Below are 21927 nucleotides of genomic sequence, written 5' to 3'. Positions count from 1 at the left end.
ATTCTTAGTTGGGAAATCTATTCTTTAGATTATACTTAGGCTAATTAATCCATTAATCCTTTACATCTTTCAGATGATTTAAATCACATTTATTAAAAAAAAAAAAACAGAATTTGAGAAATCTAGGGACTCTGCTTGTATCTTACTGATACCTAAGCCACGATGAGCTAAAGTATTTACAGAGTAATGAGGAAACCATTACTTCTGTATAAAGTTATATATCAATTCAGTTAAAGCATTTTAGTTAGCCATTGGCCAGGGTATAGGGACTGGGGGTAGTAAGGTGGATGAGGCAGCAGCAGGGAGCTACGACCCCATTCTCACAGCAGCTGTGCAATGACTTTATCACTGGTAACGGTGAACCAGCAGGTCTAGAGGTTTCAGTTTTCCTGATTATAAATCTGAAATTTTTATTCCTTAATATTTTCCCACACCTTCTCCTTTTATGCAATCAAGTATTCCTTCCTTTTGATGTTCAATGGCTTGTAACTCTTTTCTCCAGATGTAACCCAAAATATCATTATTTGCTGTCCAGTCTGCGTAAGTAAGGTGACATAAGAATGAACTAAATGAGTCTCTAAGTGATTTTCAAGTAAAGTTCTATCAAAATGTCTGTGAATGATTTGTGTATCATACTCTTAGGTCGTTCTATAATGTACAGTATATATAGTTTGCATTTATCAGTTCCAGCTTTGCCTGAGTCTACTATTTACTCCAAAATTTTCCAAAATTAGATTATCCTTAGATATGCGTCCTTAATCAGTGAAGAGTATAATTTTCTTGCTTTCACTAATGAAAGCAAAATAAATATTATTAATGTAGCTTATATATTTTTAATTATAGAACTACAAAATATGTTTCATTTATCTTCTAGATATTTTTCTTTATTTTTTTATTGTATTATGTTATGTTCATCACCATGCATTACATCATTAGTTTTTGATATTTGTAACACTCACTTTTGTAAAATAAAATAATTGTGGTTTATTTGTTTTTCTTTAGTTGAATCTCCTAGTACATCTATGACAACAATTCAAGGAAGAAACATGAAAATACTTTTTATGATATTTGGTTTCCTCTACATTTCTATAAACTAGATTTCCATGCTACAAGAAGCTTATTAATATTGTCAAGGAAAAATGTGAAGTGAGGGTTGATTCACTTTCTTCTTTAAAGTGATAACTATTTGTTAGAGACTATGTGACTTATGTGTAAGAAAATAGAGGTTTCAAGATTATGTTAACAAAATCTGAAAGAAACAGAATTTACCAAATGACAATGACACAAAACAATTATGGACTATGACCTATTATAATCATATAAAGTATTCACTTATAAATTAATCCATCTTCAATTCAAATCATGTGAGCATATTATTAAAAGAAAAGATGTACTCAAAATTGCATATAGCGAATATTTCAGAATTGTTGTTTTGTATCAACATGATGGTTGATATCTATTGTCCAATTACAATTTTGAGAAAATTTCTAAAAAAAGTCAATATTTTATTTGCTTTTTTCAGGAATTTATTATCCTTTATGACTTTATCACTTAATACCTACTTAGGTAGTATTCATCCAATGTCCAGAAATTCTTAATATTCTGCCGAAAACCAACAAATTTCTTAGCCTATCTACAGAAAACCATAAGGCAGACCAATACTCTAAGAATATAAAAGTGATACAATTCTCAATTAATTGCTGTGCCTCTACTCAGGAATTGACCTATTTCATTACAAATTGTAAAATACTATATCAACCAGGTCAGTTGGATGATAGAAGAACTATATTCTGATATGAAGAAAACTGGAAAGCTGGAGAAATTAAAGACAAAAACCAACCACCCAACCAAAGCAAACATACAAACAAAAGATAAAACACATAAAAAAGTGAGTCTAAATATTCAACTGATTACCCAAAGTATCTTTTTCATTTATACAATGATTTTTCATGTATAAATTAGGTTATATTTTGAAATATATCTTTACTTAATATGCTGATAATATAAACAAACTGAGTAGCATTGTTGTGTCCATATTATGAAAAAAGAAAGACATTATATATGATTCTTCTTTTTCCCTTCAAATCTTTATCAATTATGGAAACTAAATAATAAATTTTGCAATATATTTTTAATCTTGGTTGCAAATAAATAACAGACAACAAAATATAGATTATTAATTATATCTTTTAAGAAACCATTAATAAAAATTTATTGACTTTTATACCACACATTATCTTCATAGAATTTGCTTCATCTTGCATTTTTATGCTTTGTAATTTCAGAAATCAGCAAGATAAATGTCAGAATAAAATTTTACATTTGGTAGAAATTAAAACTTTGACTTTCCAAGTTAAGAGTTGTTTTGAAAGAAATGGCAAAAGTGCTAGTATCCGGAGGAAATATTAGGCTCAAGATAATCTGTCCAGAATCTAAAAAGAAAAAAAAAAGTTGTTCATGGAATTTTCTTCATAACAAGATGAACAAAATATAAAACCTCATGTGGCCTCCTGAGTCATAACAGGCATGTTAAAAGGTGAAAAATTAAATTATTTCCATACTGTTATTTTGTGGCATACTACACAAGGCCTATGTATTAGGGATAAAAATTGTTATGCTTCTTTCAGACATGAATACAAATAATTTATTCAAATAAAATCCAATACTTGATTAGGTAAAAAGGAGAGGGAGAAAATATTATCTTATGACTTATAGATGAACAATCAAGGGACTGATGAAACAGGAAAAGAAAAAGCTTTTAAAGACCAACCATAGAAATCTTCTTGCCAATAATCCTCTATTATCCAAGCTGGGGATCATGAGTTAGTGTCCTCCTGCCAGTACAAAGACAAATTGTAGTCCAAGATTTCTATGCCAAGAAATATCCAGAGATGAAATTAGAAATATCCCAGGAGGTTAGAAGAACACTTTCAAAGTGTTTTTAATAGAGCAGTTGGTGTGATCAAATGGCCAGAGAAATCTTAGGCTGCATGGTTGCTCTGACTTTGTTGGGTTCACCCGCTTCACGGTTGAGGGAATCTCTGTCCTTAATGCTGCTTGTCTAGACTTAAATGTTTAAGGAAGTATTCGGACAATCCCAGTAAAAACCTTAGGTCTTCAGAAAGACCTTCAAAAAAAGGTCTTTATACTAAAATATTTTAACAATTTGTCCAACATCATTCTGCCATCATCTGGCATAAAGCAACACGTTCCAGTGATTCAATCCCTTTATTTTGGAATTTTCTTTCTTCCAGATTTATGTTTTCCCAAAGAAGAGAAAATCATCAACGTGTAAATTTAGATTTTCGGTGGGCTAGAACGCTATATTGCAGAAGTAAGCAGCGTAGGTCATTTCACATCAGTTGGCAGACTTAGATATTGAAATGCAAAATGGCCACCTGCAATCTGGTAAGTAGAGTAATAATAACTACACATCTGATCTAGAATGAACAGGTGTAAGTTTGTAGGGTGTATCCTTAAACATCATTACAAAAGCAGACTAATGCTTACATGGAAATAAATTCTATAGTTAGTGGCAAGGGATAGATGTCAAAATGGAAACCATTTGTCCTAAGGGGTTAAGAACTGTTGTGTCAGAATACTCTGGTATTACACTCATTCCCATAGTTAGTATTAACTAAGAGACCATGGACAAATTAATATCTCTAAGCCTTAAATTCTTGATATTTAAAATCAGGATGATTATTGAGTCTGCTGGGTGCCTGGGTGGCTCAGATGGTTAATTATTGAGTCTGCCTCAGAAGATTGTTGAAAATATTAAATAAGTTCCTGTGGGTTTAACATTTAGCACAATGCCTGGCATATTATAGTTTTACACACAAATAGAACATGTTTTATATCTATTATATTTTATCATTTAGTGAGTGCCTAATATATTCCTGATGAAGTATTTTGTAATTTATGAAATTATTTCAAATCGTTATTATAGCCCCACAGGTAGATGTAAATAGCCCCATTATATAGATGTGGAACTTTAGGATCAGAAAGGGTTTTGTTGCTCAAATTTATATGGTCATTAAGTAGTTCATGACAATGGGACCTGTACCTGTCTGATTTTTTTTATCCCACAGGTATGAGTGGAAGCAAGAGTTCTGACCATAAAATAAACTTCAGTTTTATGTGACTTTTTCAGACCTAGTTGGAACCTAGTTGTGGATCTCATATCTTCCATATAATTCTGGAAGAACACCTGCCTCTTGCTTCCAAATATTATTCCTATTTACATGACACAATAAATTTTGCATGGCCAAATGTGACTTCTCTAAGTTAAACACTTGTTCTACAAATGTGTCTGTCTGTTAATACACAAATATTCCCAAAGAGTGATGAGCTATAAGAAATTGAGAGTGACTCCTAGTGCATGTATTTTTCGTTTGTTCATTTGTTTAAAAATTCTTTCCTTGTTCTCATAGATTCTGGAAAAGATTCATAACAAGGCAAGCAATACCAAGTGCCTTAAAACAGTGGAAATGAAAATAACTTAGATCACCAAAGATAAATTTCTAGTTTTAAAATGATACTCAATGTCTAGTGTGTCCTTTAAAGCAACTCTGTATTACTCCAAATCCCTGTTGAGGCTCTGCTTCCCAACTATGAAATACTTTAAATTTTAATATGGAGGCAGCCAGAAAACTCTTAGACTCAAACTGCCGAAGCAGCCTTGAAATCCATCAAACCATGTGCTTCAAAACAACTTTCTATAAAACTCTTTTTAAAGAGATATGAAGGATGCTTTCAAGAATGTTCTGGTAAACACCAGATTTATCATCTCAAGTAGTCATGTCCCATAAGGTCATCTCATCTCTTCTAATGTACATTTAAATTTGTGGTGAGGGAGGAAAAAATCCTAGACTTGAAACAAAGAATTTAGATACATAAAGAGATTTTCTGAAAATGTCATGACTATAACAACATTTAACCATTTCAGAATGGCTACCAGATAAGGTGTAAATTCAAAAGTGAGATATTCACAATCACATATTTTACTAAAACTTTTTTTTAATCTTTTCCTCATATGGTAATTGCAGGTTTTCACTTAGAAGTCGTTACAATCAAAATGGTTCCAATACAGACAGAGTTTTAGTAATATTCAGATGAAATCACAGTAAAAGAAATGAACCAGAAAGTTTATATCACTAAGAAATGGAAGTAGATTTTCAAAACTCCGGACAAAACTCTTAATGACAAGGAGAGAATTCCGACTAGTGTAAGTGTCAAAGCTTAGCTGCTGAGATGCCTGTTTCCTTCTTTACATCTTCTTGTCACAGTTGAAAATGAGGCAGAAAAATCTTAAAGGCTCAAACATCATACAAATTAAGATTTTTCTGACTCCTGTTGGGACCATAGAAACCATCAAACCGTTAGAGTACATTCTGTATAGAACAAGTAATGAGGTGAGAAGCAGCTCCATTTCTATTTCCTCTGAGTTGGAAAACATGTGGAGCAGAAACTGGACAGACACAAAGTGAGTCATGAGCCACATGCCATTGTCTGAACTCTGAGACAAGAAAGCATTACACATGCGCACATCTGCACAAGACCATATGCTTCCCAGATTTCGGCTAAAGAAACTAATTCTTTATGATTCGGGAACACACAGATTCTTTAGTACAGCTGCAGAATGTGAACCACAGAGAAGAAGCTACAGGGACTAAAGTCACAATGAATTGCTAATAGCAATTGCACATTTCAAAACTGAAAACTCTTTGGAATATATTTATATTGTTTGAGACCAATCACTCTTTCTGCCCCCCTGTGTTTTATTTCAGGTATAATCCTTTCTTGGGTTTCACAATTCTAAAGCACAGTGCCGAATGCCATGTGGTCTTAATAAAAATTAATCTGACTTTCAGCAGAAAAACCAAAGAAGACTTTTTTTTCTTTTAGATTCCTTTCTTAATAAATTTTTCCCCTAAATATTTATAGTTGTATCTGTTACTTAAAATATACATCACATAGTATTATTAACATAATGTTAATATTGTGTATGTGTGTGTCTAGTATATAAATAGGACTCTTGGCCATTTAAAATTTTTAAATACTGTCTCCTCTGAATATTTCAAATCTAGTAAAAAGCATGGGTGCTCAAAATTTGCCTGCCTGGCTGGAATCCTCAAAAATGTCTTGCCCACAGACCCATGTTCCAAGCAAGGACTTGAACCTCTTCTTTTAAACCTGCTAACACTAAGATACCATATTGAATTTATACCCTCAATTTATATTCTCATAATTCAATTTTAAACAGGTAAATATTTTTACAAATCAAACAACTCGTTTCTCAAAAAGAGGTTGCCAGTGGATGACCCAAAAGAGGAAAAGTGCAGAATCTCTTGAAGCAACTTCCTTTAGACATCTAAAGATTTCCAGAGCAGCACTAATTTTATCTATTTAAATGTTGAGCTTTGTAGCAAGATTTCTTTTAAATACAGGGACATGTTTCTTAAAAAAAATTCTGGAAAATTCTGACACACACACACACAAAACCCAAAGTTAGACAACATTAAATGAATCACCAAAGTCAAACAATGTATTAGTGATGGAGCTAAACTTAGAACTCTTCCCCAATGTCATGTACACCACTCAAATGTAGGCATCTTACTAATTTTGTTTTGTCTTGAATAAACTAAGAGGCCTCCTAGTGCACAGCCTACTCTCCCATGCATTCAGTTGATTCTGATATATTCCAACCTAGGTTTAAAATAAAAGTTCAAAAGCCAACAAGAGGTAACCCAGTGCTTAGAGCTATTAAATAAATATAGGAAACTCACAGAAAACAACATGTGCATTTTGGCAATGTACACTTGAGCACCAAACTGAGAAAATAAGGTTATAGATACCAATAAACTAATTTTGACTTCTACATACCTGTGTCAATTGCGCTCACCTTATTTACCGTTCTAAATGTCCAAATGAAAAAGGTACAGTCTTACAGAATAATACTGTAGAACTCAGAAATGTTATTGTTCTTAAAATTCAAATATTTCAATATGACAAATTTGTTCAGAGGCATAATTGTCTTTTTAAATATATTTCCTTCATTAGTTTGTTTTTTCAGCACTCTTGTCGCATCTGTACATCAAGACAAACTGTCATTTTCAAACCCACCCTTTAGACGTATTTAACTAGGCTTTTAAAGCAATTGAGAAGAGTGTTGTAACTGCCTAAATTGAGAAGCTTAAAGCAGGAGAACTAATATAAAGTGATTTACAGCCTAGAATTATTTGCAGAAAGTTTTAGAGTAAGATAAACTTCTAGAAGGCTGATGTTCAATACATATTTTAAAGTTCTGAAGTATTTTGTCCGACTGAAACTGAAGTACACTGGCAAACTGGGCAGTCAGTTTACTTAAGCTTGAAAATTCCATTTCATTCAAATTGGATACAGTAGTTAAATAAAACAATGGGGCTTCTATTTTCTGCCACATGTTTTTTTTTTTTTTTAATGTATACAAATGCTGTCATATGAGCAGACTGTTTGCCTGCTCAGTGCAAGGTTTTATGTTTCTGAAAGGCCTCCATCCCCATCCCTTAATGCTGAAAATAAATCAATTTCATCTGTTGGTTGTTTTATTTCTAGGGCTTCCCCCCCCCCCCGCTTCCTTTTAGGCCAATTTCCACAAAGCCATATGGCAGCTGAGAGAAGGAAAGCAATGGGCTGTATTTTCAGATCTGAACAAAAGGGGCGGTGGTGTCAAAGCGGCCCATGAATGCATGGGACACAGTCATGTATAGAAGGGCCCCCGCCCTGTCAGGGAGGACCGAAGGGAAGGCTGATGGAGCTGCCACTGCTTAAACAGAGACCTGGTGAGTGCTTTCCTTGCTCATGTCATCCACTTCCGTCTGCCCCCACTTTCACCACATCCCTTTCCAGTTGGTTTGGTGCCAAAATCCCATTAGCTATATTAATGACATATGGTTGGAGGAAGTGTGTGGCAGGACAATAAAGGCACAAATTGAGCATTCTTTCTTTTCATTCCCGATATTTGTATCACAGGATGCCAGGATCCCAACAAAGATTATGTCCATCACATTTTTTAGAGCTCAAAATGCACTACAGAAAAGAGTCCATAAAACATAATGACTTGTCCCTCACCTTCTCCAGTCGAGCTCTTCTGCTCTCTAGTGATACAAAATACTAGGTAGATGGCTACACATTTAAAGAATAGAACATGTTCTCAGGCTTTAAGTTTTTGAATCTTAAAAGTTTTGGATGTAGGGACTTGAAGTTCCGATGCAGGGACGTTCAGACTTTCCTGATTTCGCCGACTACACAGGCACCCACATGCAAACACAGGCCTACGGGAACTTTGAAACAGTTAAGCTTCAGACCTTTTTAGACATGTGAAACAACTGCATAGCAAAGAAAACATTTTTTTTTAAGATTTTATTTATTTATTTGACAGAGAGAGACACAGCGAGAGAGGGAACGCAAGCAGGGGGAGTGGGAGAGGGAGAAGCAGGCTTCCCGCCGAGCAGGGAGCCCGACGCGGGGCTCGATCCCAGGACCCTGGGACCATGACCTGAGCCGAAGGCAGACGCTTAACAACTGAGCCACCCAGGCGCCCTCAAAGAAAACATTTTAGTGATCACCATTTAGAAGGACAAGTCACGATGTACACAATGGCAATGACACAAAATTGTCAAAAGGAGTAAAATACATAAGCTGTTGCCGCTCACACCAGTGCCTTACACAGAACTTGATGTTCACACTGGCAGGTGGTTAATAAGATGAAAAAAAGTTAGGGATGCATCATACTTTTTCTTTCCAAAGAGAGAGCATTGAAAGAGAGGAAAAGGAGATGTGAAGAATAGCTCCTACCCACACACGTGTGTATCCCTTTAATGCCCATTGCTTTAAAAATTCATGGCCAGACAAATTGGAATGTACAACTGCAACTGCTTCTAATCCTGCCCAGCAGGATTCTTTACTGAATTCTTTACTCAGTAATTGGATATTATAATTATTATTTAAAGAAGTAATATGCATTTAAATATTTAGGTCGAAAAAGAATTAGAAGTATGGGGGAAGGGGCGCCTGGGTGTCTCAGACGGTTAAGCATCTGCTTTTGGCTCAGGTCCTGGGATCGAGCCCCACGTCGGGCTCCCTGCTCAGCAGGGAGCCTGCTTCTTCCTCTCCTTCTGCCTGCTGCTTCCCCTGCTTGTACACTCTCTCTCTCTGTCAAAAATAAATAAAATCTTTAAAAAAAAAAAAAAAAGAAGAAGAAGTATGGGGGAAGAGGTTAATGGATAATTAATTATCTACCATTAGAAAAAATATTGACGGCTGAAGACAGGGAAAACTAGCAGTCCTGGGACTTGAGCAATGATAATGGTGATCTAAATAAAATGGCTCATGATAAGTGCTTCAACGTGATATAGCTCTATCTGTAGATCTACATCCATAGCATCTATTTGAATTTTGCTAGCACCACATGTATAGGTACCAAAGTACCAAAGTCTGCTCAAACAATCCCAAAACTGAGTGGCTCAAACAACATTCATTCTAATTTCACTCACGAATCTGCTGTTTTATCAGGGACAGCTCATCCCTACTCCATTCAGGGCCCACTGGGCAGGTTTGAAGACACAGTGCTGGAATCATCTGAAGACTCACTCACTCAGATAGTAGATATTGATGCTAACTGTTGGCTGAGACTTCAGCTGGATCTGGGGCTACGTCTGGAACACCTACACCTGGCCAGTCCATGCGGCTGTTTGGCTTTTGCACAGCATGGTAGTTCTTTTTGAAGATCAAGAATCCCAGAGGATGAAGCAGAAGCTGTATCGCCTTTTAATAATTAGTCATGGAAGTCACACAGTGTCAGATTTGCCATAGTTGAGCCTCACCAAATTCAAGAGAAGAAACCATAAGATCCCCCTCTCCATTGTAGAAAGATCGTTTAAGATAGAATATATTGACGTGAACATCTTTGGAAATTACTGTCTGTCAAAACAGCACTGCTTAGTGTGAGGAAATAAATCTATATTTGATTAAGCCATCATAGCCAAGTTCCTATAACACACATATATTCTGTTATAGATACATATTGCGTATGTTTTTGTTTGTTTCCATGCTTAATATGTGTCCTCTACTAGACTGTGAACTCCACTAGGGCAGAGATTATTTCCTATTGTGCTCCCTGTCTTGTTTATAGTAGCTGTTAATTTTAACAAGAATTTGTTGAAATGTACCCTGAAGCAATAGAGAGAAGGCTGAGAGCTTTGGGAGTTAAATGTCTTTCACTGTGGTCAAGTACAGAGTTCCATGTTGCAATACACTGACTCACAGCCATCAGGAGGGAGACTCCTAGGCCTGATCTACTCCCGAACCTTGAAGGTGGGTCTTGCTCTTAGAATGCTCAGGAATTACAAGTAGTTTTTTTGTATGTGTAAGCACGGACTCTGGAAACAAAACACCAAAAACTGAACACAGTTTCTTGGCAATAACTTTCTAAGGACATTTTATTGGCAGGTTCAGTCTGCTCTACAATTTCCTAATGAAAGCAATTTTCGAGTAACCCTGATCTTGTACAGTAGCAAATTGGAAGAGGTAAGAATGATTTAAATTCAGGTAGTATGGCATGTCAGTGTTTGAATTTTATATAAAAGACCATGAAAAGCAATGTCAGTGTGGAAAACTCTCAAATAATATGCCCACAAAGCATTAAAAAAATAGCAGTAATGTCATTAGTAGTTTTACCTTTGCTAGTAATAAGACAAACTGTTACTATGATTATCAGATGTATTGTTTAAAGTGGTTTTGTTATGATTTCATTCATTGGACTGCATAATATTTACTCTCACATTTCTTCTAAAGTATAAATTCAATGATGGGGTAAAAAGAGTGTCTCATAGAAAAAAATGAAACTTTTTTCTTCCCTTATGACATGTGCAATTACCTCACCCTCTAAAGAATTTATGTTGTAAATACTGGGTTTATAGCAACACCTCAGATAATTACAGTTTTAGGGGTATTGAGCAGAGAAAGAATTGCTGACTGTCTGCACAATACCCTCTTTTATTCAGTATTAGTCTCAGAAGAATGTGACGAAATAGGTTAACTATGTTATGCCGTCCTTAAGGAGAAAAAAGTTTATATTTTTTTAGAGGGCAATATTCTTTTAACAAGCTAACCCAACTTGTAAGAAAGAAATAAAGCCTTATAAAAATTGGAATAAATGTCTTCAAACCATTATGTTATTTGAAACACTGTTTTACATGGTACATTCATTTTTGTCTTACCATCGCATAACTCTGCAAATAGCTATTGAATTCAAGCCGTCTCAAGGGTAAAAGCATAAAGCTGAATGTTTCTGTTGGATTTAGCTGAGCTCAAAGAACGTCTGGATTTGTTGGTCATGGCATTCCCTCTTAAACCCTCAAGTGTCTGTTTAAACCCAGTTATACCAGAACAAATCAACAATTCAGGGTTTTCTCTTACATGTAAAAACATCTATTTACATGGCTTATGTTTGGATGAATATAAGCATATTACCATTTACTGAAAAAAAATGACAAGATGGTATATAGCTTCTGTACCTAGTAATCTATATTCTATTCTTATGTTTCAATACTCTAATAAATTATAGAATAGAGTCTAATTCTCTTTGCCTTGTACTATTTCTGGTAGTAAATAGTCAATCAGAAAACAGATTTTAAAACAAATCTTTACAAAAAATATTTTTTTAAAACGCTATTTGTTAGTTATTTAAGCGTGAGAGCAAATATATCATCAGGAATATTAGCATTGTTATATTAACTTGTCTATAGATCTTTGTAAAACTCAAATGGAGAGAGAAAACAGATTATAAGGTAACAACTTACTAGACATATTTCTCTTTACTCGTGTTAAGATAACAACTTATTAGACATATTTCTCTTTACTCACGTTGTAAAAAGTACTACAACCACCATAACTATATAAACAGAAGAATGGAATACCAACAAATAGAGTAGGTTACAAACGAGGGAGATGGAGTTTACTTCTTTTGTTTCCTTATCCGATATCTACTGCTCCTTTTCCTCGTTTGTAAATTCCATGGTTTGATCTTTCCAACGTATGTAAAAGAAGGTAAGCAGGAAAGGACTGAAAGTACTTACTTCTCTTATATTGCTACAGTGTTACATCACTAGCAGTTTCCACATTTCAAATGTATCTAAAAAAATTAGCCTGTCAGCATTATTACAATCTTGAGATAGAGATATTTTGTGCAATCTGAATGCAAAAATAAGGCAAGTCTCAAACTAATAATGCACACTGGAGATAAACTCCTCTTCACTTGAGGGTTCTGCAAACACCGTATCTGCATAAACTGAAGAATAAAATTCACGAGATGAAGCAGTTTTGCTCCTGTATTTTTTTTTTTTTTTAATTCTTTAACCCTGAGGATATCTGGCCTTCAATTCCCATGGGCTGGGTGCAAGGCATTTTATTGCTAGTCATTTGCCACTCCTTGCTTATCTCTTGAGCATCTATAGTTTGACCAGTTTTTTAGCCCAAGGTGTTTTCACCCTTTTAGTTGGGTCCCTTTGATAGATTGACCCTTTTCTGGTTATTTCTAATGACTGAACCCCTGAGCCCATTTGTGTGTATACTCCAACTTTTTTTTTTTTTTTTTTGCAATAAAATCTTTGAGTGCATACTGACTTCTATGCAACCATCACTTCTTCACTCCTATTTGTGTGGCCTCAGTTCTGGTTCTTAAGTGAGTCCCGAAGAACATATATCAAGCTCTCCTCTTGGTCACTCAGAAGACTTCTTTTTTCTACTTGAAGTAAAGGACAAGGACCTGCCTGAACCAGCCCTTTACATCAAGGATGGGGTGGAGGAGTACTCAGGGTGTAAAAAGTTCCCCATTTAAAATACTCTTCTCACATTTAACTAGCCTACTCTCTACTTCATAATCTCTTCCATAGGTTGTTAAAAATAAAAGCCACTTTATTCTGCTCAGCATTGTCTAAACTCTTGAGCTGAGACTGAAAGTAAAATAATTGTATTTAGAATCCTGTTGCATCCTTATACCACCATATTTATACTCTGATGTAAGTTAGCAGTTCTAGATAATCCACTGAAGGAAAGTGACTTGTCCAAAATAATAAAACATGAGATTGTTTTGCTGCCCTGACAACAAATAGAGGGATTTTGCCAAGTCTTAAGTAAACAACTGTTTTTATTGGTACATGGAAGGCAGATTAACATTCATTGGACAGGCAAACTAGTATCTCTTTAGCATATGGTTCTTGAGGATATGTGATAGGTCAACACAGATAATTTAATTATATTTAATTATATATATTTATATATATTTATATATATATTTATTGTAACAACAATAAACGAGATAGTTAATATTTTTTTCATTTTACAAAGAAGCAAATTGACACGTAGAAAGCTAATTTCTATTTCCAGAATAAGTTATTAAGTAACATGGAAAAACTGTTTTATCCAAAGCTTGCTGTTTCAGGGATACCTTGCTGACTCTTGACATACAAGAAAGTTTTTATTTACTATTACTACAGTTTCAGAAATTTAGAATGAGTTCTTTGGTCCAAAAATATGTGCCCCATTAAACATTGTATCTTTTCTCTAAAGCCTGTATTACATATCTACTTTGGTGATCATCTTGCTAACATGCATATGCTTAGAATTTTCAGCAATAAGTAGTAAAGTAATTTTGGAAATCATATAGCAAGTAACATAGGGAAAGTAAAAAGGACAAAGAAGCGGAAAAAAATCAGAGTACAATATGGCTAAACTATGTATTTTGGGTTAATCTAAAATAATTGTGGCAAAAATGTTCCAGTTAGGGCTAGGGAAGCAATCGGTTGCTGATATAATCACAGGGGCATGTGACCACAATGAAAGGGATAGGAGTGAGGAGACTTCCAACATCACAGGCCTTATGATCAACTGTGGATCCTTAGCAATGTTTTGTCAGTTTGAAAAACCTTCAATTTAAGAAATTACTAATTGCTTCTTGTTTATTTTGCTTAATTGACCTCTTTAGTCAAAGCAGCAAAGGCAGAATTGAGTGAAATGATGAGATGGAGTTCACATTTCACATACACAAAAAAATTATATGATTTTGTGATTCATTTGGTCCCACTGTTATTGCTATGGTCTGAATGTGTCCCTTCAAATTCACATATTGAAATTCTAATGCCCAGTGTGATGGTGTTAGGAGATGGGACCTTTGGGAGGTGATTAGGCCATGAGGATGAAGCCCTCATAAATGGGATTAATGACCTATATTATAAAAGAGACCCCACAGAGCTTCCTTGCCCCTTCTACCATGAAGATAAAATGTGAAGTCTGCAACCCAGAAGAGGGCCCTCTTTTGGCAATGCTGGCACACTGATCTCAGACTTCCAGCCTCCGGGGCTGTGAGAAATAAATTTCTGTTATTTATAAGCTACCCAATCTGTAACTTTTTGTTATAGCAACCTGAATGGACTAAGACAGTTATAAATATGAAAAAAAAAACAAACCCTGCATTTTCAAATATGAAACTGTGGGCAGAACGTGGATTTCTCATCATTTTTCATAATGTTTTTGTTGGCTTTTGTATGTAAATGACACACTTGCTTATTTATGGTCAAATGCAGCCTTTGGTTCTCAAGTCTTTTTCTTGCCTACAGCAATGTCACCTAAATATACTTACTTAAAATGTAATTGTAGTTAGTTAAAAAAAGAAATTGTAAGTGGACTATAGTGACTTTTAAGTTGGTGATTGATCCCAATAGGTTATTCTAGATTGACACCTGATCAATTTAGTGTTTTCAATGAAACATCATTTTTAAAATTTCATCCCTGGGGATAAAGCTTTCACTAAAGAAAATAGCCTAAATGTCTGTGTTCCTTTCATCATTTAGATTAGCCAGGGAAGAGGGACATATTACTGTGAAGTGACATGCAAGTGAAGTTCATTGCCAGGGTGAGTAATAACTATTGTCTAAGAGCTATCTGGAGAAAAAACGAGATGGTGCAATTCACAGGGGCTTAAGTTTCTGCTAAAAAAATAATAAAACTTTCTTCCAATGCATTTCCCTTCCTCTCTGTCCTAATTTCATAAACCATGATCAAAATTGCAAGTTTGGCATCTTAAGTCTCTGTGGCCGTAACAATTTTTCCCAGCTAGTAACAGATTCATTTCGCTAAAATTCTATTACTCTAAGCAATTTCTCTCAAGGATTGTAACAATTCTTCTGAAAACAGATCAGCAGCTTTCAGTATAATCTTACTTCATCTAACTGGAACAAGGTCCACTTCTGGTAAATCCTGCAACTGGATGTGACAGGAATAGAAAACTCTATTTCAGTACCTTGCAGAGTATGATGAAAAGCATTTGGAAGATGGTTTGGATTGTTTTTTTGTTTGTTTGTTTCATTTTGTTTTCAGTGTTTCTCTTAGAATTAACTTTTGTTCCATTTTATTTTTAGTCATGCTTTAAAATGACTGCTCTTATATTTTAAGCCGAAATAAAGTAATAAAGTTGTCTTTCAAATGTTTACCAAACATATAAAACAATATAAGCAAAGACCTTTTAGAAATATTTTTAAATTGTTGCATTAAAAGAGGTTCAGAAATAAACTGCTGAATTCTACATTAGCTATACTTATTTGCAAGTTATAAACACACATGTACATACTCAAAGGCTGATACTGCAGGTACTAACATTGAAAAAAAAAAAAACTTCGAATATAAATCTGAGAAAGAAAAGAGAGAGGAAACTAGAAAAAAAAACATAAAAAGGGAGAGAGAGGTCAGCAGAGAAAGAAGAAAGAGATAGATGAGCTAAAATCTTTTCACTTGTATTTACTTTAGCAGTCTACAATAGTTTGATGAAATTATTTAAAGCTTAATTTAGTCAAGAAAGTTAATTTAAAGAAAGTTCAATTGAAAGTTTAATTTAAATGAAAACAATCTTGTAAAAAACATCTATCCCTCAAGATAGTTAAATTTCAGGGAGGTATTAATTATCACTTTATAAGGAATCTAAGTGATCTGCCCCAGGCTATAGAGCCAAGAAGTGATACAACCAGGTCTGTGGCAAATTAAAAAAGAAAGAGGGTGAGAGAAGGAGACAAAAAAGAAAAGAAGAAAAAAGAATCTAACATCTAAAGTTTCTGTAAATTGAAATTGATATCAATTTTCTAAAATTCTTTAAAATCTTTAAAAATTCTTTAAAAAATCTTTCAGGATGTATTCAAAATAATTCATTACAGTGCTCATAATAATCTTTGTAAGAATTACAGAGCAGCGCATATCCAGGTGTATGGGGAGGCGTTTTAGGCCTTTCTCCTCCTTTCTTCTTTTCTCTTTCCCCTTTGTCTTCCTTTTTCCTGTGTCTTCTTTTTCCTCTTCCCTGTGCTCATAACAGCTACCATTTATTTAGTACTTGGTAGCTTTACTAATGTTCCTATCCAATCTGAGTGTTTACATATGATGTCTGGTCCCATCTCCAAAGCTATTCTACATTGTAATTTTTACCACTCACTCACAAACAAGGACATGGAGACTCCGTTTGGAGAACAGCTAACCTTAGTGCTATAGTCTTTATGCCACACATTGCATTACAATATGTCACAACCCCAGTGAATAGTTGCAAAGAAGTCAGTACATACATTGTGCCAAAATAAATATTGATTTCTTCTTCTTTTTTTTTATTTTAATTCTAATTAGAGCTTGGGTTACTTAGTAGACAAGGCTAGGACTTTTACAAGGTAAGAAGTATAAAGTATAGGATATTCCCTACACTTCTCAACAATCTAGGGTTTTGGGGGTGCCTGAGTGGCTCAGTCAGTTAAGTGACAGTCTATTGATTTCAGCTCAGGTGCTGATCTCAGGGTCATGGGATCCAGCTCCACCTCAGGCTCCATGCTCAGTGGAGTCTGCTTGAGATTTTCTCTCTCTCCCTCTGTCCCTCACCCTGCTCACAATCTCTCTCTAAATAAATAAAATCTTTTGGGGTGCCTGGGTGGCTCAGTTGGTTAAGCATCTGCCTTCAGCTCAGGTCATGATCCCAGGGTCCTGGGGTTGAGTCCAGGGTCCTGGGATCGAGTCCCAGCATCAGGCTCCTTGCTCAGCGAGGAGCCTGCTTCTCCCTCTGCCTGCTGCTCCCCCTGCTTGTGCCCCGCCCCCGCTCTTGCTATCTCTCTCTGCCAAATAAATAAAATCTTTAAAATAAATAAATAAATAAATAAATAAATAAATAAATAAAATCTTAAAAAAAACCAATCGAGGTGTTTAGAAGTCAGAGTGAGTGGATACTATTTTGAATTTTGCAGACTGCTTAAGAATTATCATTTAACCATTTCCACTAACTTTAAAGAGGGTGAGTAAGGACCACAGTGGTTTGAAAGACTAACAAAAAATGCCCCTCTTGATTAGAATAGTTGTGCTACATTAATAAGCCGTATTTTTATACTAATTAGTTCCATACCATATGAAGTTAAAATAAAAGTGAGCAATCTGGGATATTTAGACAATCAGTCAGAATAATTCTTGCCTGCATATTGGGAGTTTTAAAAAATGCACATTAGAACATTAAATATTTTTACACTATGTAGAATTAAAAACCTTTTATACTAATTGCAAAAATGTTAGCTCCCAAAAAGTTCAGTGTAATAAAATTAGCCAATTAGCAACTTGTAGCAAAAATATTTAAAGAGGTTATATAAGGCCAATTAAACAAAATCATCATAAAATAATAACTCAGGAATTAAAGATATCACTAGGAACTTTGGAAATTGTCTGCTTTGTACTATTCATTAAAGGACAGATAGCCTGGTAGTGGAGAAATTTATCAGAGGGTACTGCAGAGAGAAAAACAGCTCTGTTAAAGTGGACTCCTATATAATGATAGACTTACAAACAGTTGGAAATCTGAACCAGGAACAGAAAACAATATAGGAATCTTCTTTAAACCATGGACCAGGCATATGGAAGATGGCCCAAAACCAAGAGGTCATAAAATAAGACAACAGAGAGAAATAGAAGACTCAAAATGTCCAGATATGGAACTGACACAGTATTTCAGAGAAGACATGAAGTAAGGAACAAGAGGAGAACATTATTCCCTAATTTAGGCAAGAAAAAAGTATAACAGCCAACATGCAAAACTCAGGGAATATATAGACAGTTTCAATTAATCAGAAGCTTGAAAATATTTCAAGAACCAGGCAAATACAGGGACACCTGGGTGGCTCAGTCAGTTAAGTGTCTGCCTTTGGCCTCAGGTTGTGATCCCAGGGTCCTGGGATGGAGTCCTGCATCAGCCTCCCTGCTCAGAGAGGAGTCTGCTTCTCCCTCTGCCTGCCGTTACCCCTGCTTATGCGTGCTCTTTCTCTCTCTCTTTCTGACAAATAAACAAAATCTTAAAAAAAAAAAAAGAAGAACCAAGCAAATGCATAGGATTCAGAAATACATAAATACCAGATGTTGAAGTAGAGCAGGAGAAAGAAAAAAAAATAAACCTAATAAACAATCAAGGTAGGAGACAAATTATGGGGCAGAATTAGAAATATTTTTCAAAGATATATTTATTTATTTGAAAGAGAGAGAGAGAGCAAGTGTGGGGAGGGGCAGAGGGAGAGAGATTCTCAAGTAGACTCAGCACTTGGTGCGGAGTCCAATGTGGGGCTCGATCCCAGGATCCTGAGATCATGACCTGAACCAAAATCAAGAGTCGGCGACTTAACTGATTCAGCCACCCAGGCACTCTTAGAATAGAATTTTAAATAATTTCCATCTCAAAGATATGATTCCTCATGGGGCAAAAGACAATCTCTGGGTGAAGATAGGTCAGTGCTTATAAGATCAGAAAAAAACACATAGGGATTAGTAAGTGAGCAACATTGAGAGCAGTGAAAATATGGGTCAGAGCTTGTTAGATGTCAGCAAAAGCGCCTAGACGGAAGGTAAATACAAATACCAATGAGTTATCTTCTATTATAAATAGACTACAAAATGTGTATTGCTCAAATACACTAGAAGTTTCTTTCTCACATAATGATAATGACTCATTCAGGAAGGTAAGCTGACAGAGTTCCTGCCATTTTCAACAGGTGGCTTCCCAAAGTTTCACCTTCATTCCAAAGGGGAGAAAAGCATTCTGAACTCTAGCGGTCAAGAAAAGTCTCCTCCCATAGCTCTGAATACAGGGAGCAAAACTGACTGCTGGTCCCAGCTGCTGCACTCTGAAATCCAATACTGCTTTTGTGCTGAAGTCAATGACTGCGAATGGCAGAGATACTTAGGCAGGCCTGTGCTGGGAGACACGCACTTCTCCGATGTGCAAGTTTGGCTGCCTTGCCGAAGCACTGTTAGAATTGCACTATAGTCTAAGACTTTCCCTACACAAATTTACTTCCTTCCCCCTCTCCTCCATGAGGATCAGACCTGTGTCAAGATCTGAGCACCCTCCCAACCTCTTCATACTCCTCATTTTCCCTCAGGTGATTTTCTTCAGTAAATGACTTGCATGTCTATACCTGTCTAATATCTGCTTCTCAGAGGACCCAACCTAATGCAAGTAGTGCCAGAAAGTGACCAGTAAAATGGGGTCTGGGGCCAAGTCACTCACTGTCAGTCAAGGAGGATGCTATTCTGAAGAATGCAGGGCACAGAGAGTTGCACCCACATGATACACTTCAAGCACTGATGATTTCACAGAGGTGACCTGGGAAAATACCCCTGGAGAGAGAAATTCTTTTATAGATTTACTAAATCAGGCATTTGAAAAATATTGGAGCAACAATGCTTAGAAGGCATCGGAGCTTATTACTGCAAAGTTGAATTACTGCCTCGCAAAAGGCTAATGTGAAATTCAGGGCTTAAAGATGACGTGTGAAGAGCCACAGGGCTCTATGGTAGCTCTCTGAGCCTCTTACTCTGTAGTGAAAGAGCAGACAGAGCTAAGCGACCAACGGAAGGTGTCATATTTGAAGCTTCAGAGTTCCAGACATGCTTCACTGCCCGGCTGAGTGGGTGGGTACGCCAAGCTAAAATCAGGGCTCCGGTTGGAGCCCTGGAACATGCTTGAGGTGAGGATTTCTGAATTGGCTCCTCCCAAAGCATTACCTCTGCACATCTTCCTGCTCCAAATCCTCCAAGGTCACACTTTGCCTACTTTTCCTTAGCAAGAGCGAGCTGCCTTGCTGGAAGATGCTGAAGAGGCCCATCTCCTGTGAGGACTCAGGGGCTTCTCTCATGGACACCCCGCCACCCCGAACTCATCTCCCAGCTACCAAGCCAAATACAGGGTTCAATCACAGGATTACTGGGCTGGGGAAATGCCAGGCCAAGGAGGGAGGAAGGAATAGTTCATGGAAGGAAACGTAACAACGCTTACATACCAGTAACATGAGCCAAAGACTGTCTTTAGGATTGGATTTTAAGGGAACTTGATCAAGGGGACTAGTAGATACCACTGGATAGGCAATATTTTACTGACTTGAAATATTTGTAATATTTCACTATTGGCAAGCATTCTAAAAGATACAGGGATTTAACACCTTAACGAGGACCTTGGGGAATGAGATGCATTACTGATAACTACAGTGACTCAGAAAGGCCTAAAAGGGGGTGTGACCAATGCTGAGCAAAGTGGAAATGCTCAAGCTGCCTAGACTGACAGTAGAGGAAGGAATATGGAGACCAAGTAAAGTGGCATGCTGGAATGGATATATTATGTGACGCCAAAAGAGTCACCAGGTTATGTTTTATGTGAGGTCCCCCAAACAGACCATTTTCTGAGGTCTCAGGAATGTGCTGGTGAGAGGTTAGAAAAAGTTCAGGAGCAGCCCTTGTCTGCAGTCACGGAGCTGGCCCTTTAATATCCCCGATGACGATGTGCCATGAAGTAATAGAGGTCAGATGGTAGAACTTACCTGTTACAAATCAAGAGGCCAGATTATTATATAATTTCAGGTAGGAGGAGCAGCCGAAAAGGATTGGTCAGCAGGGTGTTTAGAGATAGCTCATCAACAATAACGCCCCAAGAGGCAAATAGACAGGTAGTCAGGATGTTGCTTAACTTTCACAACCAGAAAAAGTTTTAAGAATGAAGAAATAGGAGAATGAAGGCAGCTGTCCCAACACGAAGTCATATTTGCTTGCTCAATTCTCAAACTTGAACCAATTTTCAAATCCAGAAATCACTCATTGAAGAAGTGGCCTGGTGTTAGGAGGGAAGGATTCTCTCTACTCAGACAGGTACACACTGTAATGATTACCCTGGTCCTTCCCCAGGAGGACCTGTGGCCATTTATTCTGATGAGTACACTGGGAAAAGCAGAATACCCACACATTTCTAGGATCGTTGAGCACAGGGTCTGAGTTGACACTGATACACACAGGGACCTAAATTGCTATCAAGTCTCCCTGTTACAGTAGGTGATTACAGGTGCCAGGTAATAAATGGAGCCCAGGATAAAGTTTGCTTTAAAATGGAACTACTGGTCCCACAGACCCCATCTAGTGGTAATTTCACCAGATCCCAAGTGTATAATTGGAATTGATACAGTTAGCAGTTGAAATAATCCCCATATAGGGCTGGTCTGTGGAGTAAAAGTGTTTATAGCAGGCAAGGCCAGGTGGAAACCTCTGTCACCTCTTCCTCAATAGCCAAAATTTTAAATCACAAGAGTCTTTTATTAAGGGCTAGGGGATAACAGAGATGATGATGATTAAAGAGCTAAAGGATTGTAGGGGTGGTAGTCATTATCATATCTCTGTTTAGTTCACCAATCTGACCCCTGTAGAAACCAGGTAGATTCTGAAAAATATCTGTAGACTATCACAGGCTTACACAGGTCCCAGTCACAACCACTATGTTGTATGCATCATTGCTAGAGTAGATTAATAAAACCTCATACATGCTCTTGAGCTGCTAATCAAATAAGTAGA

The 21927-nt window shown here is 36.3% G+C and overlaps 2 long non-coding RNA genes across 2 annotated transcripts; both read left to right on the top strand.

Moving 5' to 3' along the window:
- Positions 1-2299: 2299 nt before the first annotated feature.
- On the top strand, positions 2300-5937 carry LOC145720324 (uncharacterized). The gene is made up of 2 exons (XR_014143235.1): positions 2300-3408; positions 5790-5937. It is a non-coding gene; the product is annotated as an uncharacterized LOC145720324 (long non-coding RNA).
- Positions 5938-9927: 3990 nt separating this feature from the next.
- Positions 9928-19354, top strand: LOC145720119 (uncharacterized). The gene is made up of 3 exons (XR_014142865.1): positions 9928-10356; positions 14892-14953; positions 19086-19354. It is a non-coding gene; the product is annotated as an uncharacterized LOC145720119 (long non-coding RNA).
- Positions 19355-21927: the final 2573 nt, after the last annotated feature.

The sequence above is a fragment of the Leptonychotes weddellii genome, chromosome 2 (genome assembly GCF_054177405.1).
Source record: "Leptonychotes weddellii isolate Sample4059 chromosome 2, ASM5417740v2, whole genome shotgun sequence".
Lineage (NCBI taxonomy): Eukaryota > Metazoa > Chordata > Mammalia > Carnivora > Phocidae > Leptonychotes > Leptonychotes weddellii.
Note: the sequence above shows the minus strand (reverse complement) of the source record. Positions and strands in the feature narration are given on the sequence as shown.